The 6,419-nt window shown below is 49.4% G+C and overlaps 1 pseudogene; it reads left to right on the forward strand.

Moving 5' to 3' along the window:
* The first annotated feature begins 5,068 nt into the window (after positions 1–5,068).
* On the forward strand, positions 5,069–6,039 carry LOC147957814 (uncharacterized; annotated as a pseudogene).
* The last annotated feature ends 380 nt before the right edge of the window (positions 6,040–6,419 follow it).

The following is a 6,419-nucleotide window of genomic DNA, read 5'->3' on the forward strand; positions in this document are numbered from 1 at the left end:
AAGCGATCGGGAGATCAATAATTCTTGGCCAGATCTCAAACTTGAAAAGTTCGATCTCAAAGGGTTTTGTGTAGCCATCATACGGAGCAATGATCACAGGGTTTCCTCTGAAGTGCCACGGTCCCCCTAGCGTGACCCGTTCCCAATCCCCTAGGCAGTTGAACTGCATCTGAAACAGGTTCTCCTCTAGGGTTTTGATCTTAACCGGCCTGACAAGATCCCAAGCCGTCCTCATGTTTCGGAAGAACCAATACGTGCTATAGCCCTTATCCATGTGAACCCGAGCCAGAATCATCCACCGGAGTTCTTCCTCTGCCGGCTCATCAACATCCTCAAAGATCACGTCATCCAGATCGTCCTCTTTCAGCGCCAGCTTCTGCATTAGATCCTCCAGCTTGCCCTTGCCCTTGGATCCCGAGCCCGACGGGTCACCCTTGTTCGCCATCGCGGAGCGAGGGCAACTCTTGCGATATTGCGTTGTATCAAAGAAAACCCTAGTCCCGCAAGGTAAACCAACGGAGGGACGGGAAACAGATCTCTCCCTCTTGCTATTGCCTGAGTCCAAGTCCCAGGTTTAATGGCAGGAAGGGCAATCCGATCTCAACATTGCCGGCGGCGACGAGAGGATGATAAACCCTAACTAGAGGGGAAAAAATCGAGCGAGCGAACGACTCGCGTCCCGTGTGGTCGATCGGTAGTTTGGCTGGGCCGGCCCAGTAGTGTCTTCTTGGAACGCCAGCACGCCAAGCCGGCGCTGAGAGCGCTGGTTGGGAGGTCCCGATGGAGCTTCGGAGGTGTGCCGCGAGTCGATCACGTGGCCACCGTACGACGCCTAGGCCGACTCAGAGTTTCCTTGTTTCCGTAATTCAAGTTGGGTGAACCGACCGGGTTTAATTGCACTAGCTCCTTGATCGACTCCGACCCGGGATCATATCACGTGGATGTCGCATGCCGCCCGGCCTGCTCGCCTGCATATATACACGTACGCCGCGCCTCTTGTTCGGCAGTTCGGGCAAAAAGTAAAGCAAGCAAGATCGAACCTTGGTTCTGAAGCGAGGAGCAGCATGGAGGAGGAGGATCTGCCTCCATCTCGGCACACGTAAGTCTCGATCCTTTGCGAGCCACCGATCTGTCTCCCCTACACTTTTCCTTCTTCGACTTGCTTTAAGATTATTATTATTTTTAAATTTTTTACTTGCTTTAATTAAGATTGATTGTCGCCCTACTTTAGCTGGTTTTTTAAAGATAAATCGTGAATTCAAGGGATACAAACACAATTAACACATACCTAATCTTTGCATACACAACCAATATCAACACACACAAATCACACCAAGAACTATCAAAGTCAACAAAGATCGAATCTATGACTGGGTGGGGTTAGCAAGAAAAAACAAAAGTCCAACCTCTGCCTACTCTGTCTTCTCTTTTTTGGAACTATTTTTTCTTTTTAAGAAAAAAGTTAATCACTTATATGTAGGATATTAACCAAACCGACATATGGTAGGGGCATCTTCAAAACGGACCCTCAAACCTCCCGCGAGCGTTCGAATTGTACTGTCCGGACACAGTTTCCATCCAACTCAGTCCCGCATCGGTCGACCGACGCGTCCAGATGTTCGTTTTCCCCGCAAACTGAAAACAAACAAAGGGGGGCTTTGCGGAAATCTGGACATTAGTCTGGCCAATCAAAAGGCACCACGTACCGTCTCTACTCTTCATCCACTCAGAATGGCTAGCATTTGGTGGAAGACATTGTGCTAATTGCGCTACATTTGATGGAAAGTAGTGTGGAAGGCGTTTATACATATGGCGGGAGGTGCTAATTATACTTGATTAGGCGATCATGGCTAGATTAGGCGGTGGTGTTTTTTTATGGAGGAAGGTCCTTCGTTTAGTAGCTTCATTTGGCGTTAAGCATAGCTTCATTTGGCTGAAGCGCTTTCCGCCAAATTTCTTATGAGTAGTTTCGTTTGGCAGGACATGGTAGCCTTCATTTAGTTGTGTTTACTAGTTTTATTTAAGCAAATGCTTGCTTTATCTGGTATGATTAGCAGCCTTCTGCCGAACAAAAAACTACTGATCAAATCATAAATCACAAATTGTTATTTTTTAAGGCAAACATTTGCGATATAGGGTTAGATGGATGACTTTCATATCCGTACCCGAACATCAGTCCGGACCAATTTTCAGACAAATATTATGTCTGCTTGCAAATCGGCGTTGAAGATGCCCTAACTAAAGAAATTACATGGAAGCCTTCTAAACAGGCCGATGACGCGCCCATCTGTAAAGAATCATTATGCTTAGAAAAAACACCCATCAATCCACTTGTCCCTAGGGTAGAATCATGTTACTCCAGTCGTGTGGCTGATTGTTGCTTACCTTAACATGTACTCCCTCCGTAAACTAATATAAAAACGTTTAGATCACTACTATAGTGATATAAACGCTCTTATATTAATTTACAAAGGAAGTAGGTTATACGTATAAACAAACTGATATTTTTTAAGCACTTCCCAAGAACCTTGCATTCTAAGGTGATGGCACTTTGCACCTGGCAGGCACGAGTCCACAACATGAGAATCACTTGGTTGTTCCGGTACCTCAGAGCCCATCCGGCTAACGAATACCGCAACATCCGTCCGCCTGGACCACACACACACACCTCAACTACACTGTTCATAGGAGAGACAAAATTTCAACAAGAGTAGGGTGTTACCCTGTTCCAGGGGCCCGAACTTGGGTTTTATCTTCACAAAATGGGCCTTGTTCGTATGGAGTAATGTGTGAAATCACGTACGTAGATCATCAACATGCGTCTTGCCTTCACAAAATCCGAGTATTGCCATGAATTCCCGGACACATACATTACGCATTATTAGCAAAGCAAATCCTCAACAACAATTACTCTATTAGAATATCTACAGACGGATATGTCAAATATGGCCCCTCAAACACCCGCAGACGCGTCTGGATGGCGCAGTGACTGGCCACGTCTTAAATTTCACAAGTTGCATCCAGACATCTTATACTAGATTCTTAAATTCATACAAAGACATGCAAATGAAATAAAACCTAAGTACTACATCGATCACCTAGCTACTCCTCGTCGAGATGTCGACGATCTCCGTGTCCGGCTCCGGCAGCATAGGCGGCAGTTGGCCTCCTCCGTCTCTACTCCGCGTCAAGTTCGGCGAAGAGAGCGTCAGACGCCGCCTGCTCCTACCGGAGGAACACCCTGTTAGCCTCCACATAGACCTCATTCTGGATGGACTCTAGGATGGCCTGCTGCTCCATCATCTCCTCTGATTGGGCGACGACAAACTCCGCTTCCGCGTGCTCCATGTTGAAGCCCGACAGCTCCTGCTCCGACAGCTTTGGCTGCTCCGCCTTCTCCACCTCCATCCGTGCCAGCTCCTCTCCCTCCTCCTCCTCCTCCTCCTCCTCCTCCTCCTCCGGCTCCAGCGAGTCTGGAGGCAGCTCGGCAGCGATGCGGGCGGCGTGTGCGGCCTGTCTCGTGGCGGATCTCTTGATGGATCTCGTAGCGGTGCTTCAGCGTGAGCACTGCAAAGTAGGTGATCTTCCTCCGAACCATGGCGGAGTTGTAAAGGGAGGTGGATGGGCTCGGACTAACGACGCAGAGAAGGGAGGATGGATGAGCTAGGGTTGCGGGATGCCGACCGGGTTAAATAGGCGGATTTGGTCTCGAATGACGAGCCGGAGCGGCGCCTCGTGGTGTTCACACCGCGACAACATAGGAGACGTCCATCGGACCGCCGGGTTTCTGGACGAGTCCACCTGGGACCCTTTAGTCAGTCCTATGTGGCGGACATGTCTGGGCGTGCCCTGGCGCCCCATATCCACCTCATATTTTGGCTGGATATTAGGGGTGCCGGTCAGCCCGGGCATTTGATGCGTGTTTGAGGTCAAATTTTTGCGATCGGGCGGCCATCCGGACGTATGAGACGGGTTTGAGACGCTAGATGCTTCTAGTTACTTGTGGTTATATGATTCGTTATCACAAAAACTATCGTGCGTTAAAGAAAGACTTTGTTATTTTGAAACGAAACTTAGTTCGTCCGAGTCGACGCATTCTTTGGTGTGGGGGAAATCGACCGCTCGCGGGAAGGGCGCAACGAGCGAACGGGCGCCGATCTACAGAACCGCACCCCACCCCGAGTAGAGTGGAGCACTAGTAGAAGCCGACCCACAAAGACTAGCCGCCGCAGCCCGCAGAGAGAAAAGAGAGGAACCCTAGGCGAAAAATTCCCCAATGGCCAGCCCCCCCTCGGACGACCGCCCCCCTCTCCGTTCCGGCCGCCTCGTGATGATCCACGACCTCGACGGTAAACTTGACGGTTTTTATCCCCTGGAAACCGTCTACAAGGAGCTTGAGGTCCGCCGCAAGGCCGCCAGCTCTCTTGTGTCGTCTTCCGGCGAAACAGGGTGAGATCCCCCTTCCCTCCCCCCTTGAGCCTTCTATCTATGTTTATTCCCCTGCGCGCTCGTTGGTTATTACTCCTGTAAAAAAAAATACTCTTTTTTGGCCTTTTAGGGCAGAAAATTACTTTTTTTTGCCCAGCACCGGCAGCTCACGGGTATGTTTATTACTCGTAGTTTGCAAACCAGCTCAATCTTGGCAGTCATGCTATGGGATGGCTCCCAGCACTGTATGCACCATCAGATTTGACGTAATAGCATGGGGAAATGACTGCCAAATCAGCTACCTGGGAGGATTGATGACAAAGGAAAATCGCCCACGGGTGTTTTCGTGGAGGAGAGGGACCTGGTTTCATACACTTGTGACTGGGAAAACTCTTGGGGTGACAAGTTCGGCTCCTTCCGATACTACAGTAATCTACTTACTACTCATCTGGTTATTGCTCTGCTTTTCATCTTCCTACTTTATACCTCAACTTGATTAGTCCCTTATACTGATCTAAAGAAAGAAGAGATTAGTTTCCTTGTAGCTAGCCTGTGCATAGTATGTCTGAACCTGAATTCTTTAGTTCATGTTTGTGTTCTGGGCTGATTTGGGTCTTCTGCTGCAGCGTGCGTGAGAGCCATGCTCTTCACATGCAGACCCACCCCACCTCATGCAGGCGTCAAGACTTGCCTGCAGATCTTCTCCATCAGAGTCACGGAGATCAATGATGCTCTTGAGTGGCCACTTGAGGTCTACGGCCTGGTTGCCACCCGAGACTCCCTGGATCATAATCGTAACACTATCTTCAGACGCAAGAGGAACGCCTGCCTACTACTCACTCAACAGGTGTGCTGTGGTCAAGTATCATTTTATTATGTGGCTATATTTTATCATGTGCCCTTATTTCTCTATGCAGTTGATCGATTTTGTTAACGAGTAGTGCAACTGATGCTTGCAGGATCCATTCTTGACGCTGACCGGCCCATCTCGCGCGATCGTCTTCATCGGCCCGGTTGACGTTGAGATCCAACTCAAACTGAAAGGCAGAACCACAGTGTGAAGACAAAGATCTAATCTCCAAAGTGTTGGTATATGGACGTGATCCTAGTGACAAATTTGCCGACGCAGGCATGGCCAACCAGGACCTCATGCGCGCCAGCTGTTCCGACGAGTTGTGCTCCCTACAGGTCACCTCCGCCCTGCTGGCCCGAGCGGTGGAGGCCACCGTGATCTCTGCTGAAGTCATCCAGGGCCGATGGCCCAAGAACCTGGGAATCCGCGTCGTTGCCCGCACCGCCAGCGTAGAGGATGATTTCGTACTGCTTGATGCTCGAGACGGGACATTCTGTGTGGATCTGGCCGATGGCATCATCGCCCTCTCTAGACATGTTGTCTGTGTGGAAAAAGATGGGAGGCTGAAGCTTTGTATAGAGGCCTACAGCAAGAGGAGCGGATGCATGTATGAAAAATCTGATGTTACCGAGTTGGTCCCCAAGAGATCCTCCGCCAGTATTGGCATATGCAAGCTTGCCTTCTGCACGGTTCAGTTCACCGTAGGTTGGTCGTGCCTCGTAGCCAGAATGGATGACCTGATGACCTATGGTATCTGATCTGATGCAACCAAGCCAACCATTTATTCAGCTGTAGAGCAGTGGTATGTTAAAGATGCTGAACTGCTGTTTATGTAGTGCAGTATGGCTAACAACAAGTCATGTTAGTTTGATCGAGTGTCCAGACATTGACTGGTCGGTTAATGTTTATGCTGAACTGCTGTCAGAGTAAGTCATGTTTGTAATGGGGTAAAGTGTCTAGAACACTAAGTCATGTTAATTCGATTGCTATTTTATACCCCCTCTGTCGCAAAATAACTGGAATAGAAGGACATATGTGGACGACATGGACGACGATTGAGGAGATATGTGGCGGTGGAGAGGGCATCGGGCCAGAAGGTGGTGGGGGCATGCGAATGAAAGAGAAGGGTGCGCATGCC

This window comes from Triticum urartu, chromosome 7A (assembly GCF_056163025.1).
Source record: "Triticum urartu cultivar PI428250 chromosome 7A, HENAU_Tu73, whole genome shotgun sequence".
Classification (NCBI taxonomy): Eukaryota; Viridiplantae; Streptophyta; class Magnoliopsida; order Poales; family Poaceae; genus Triticum; species Triticum urartu.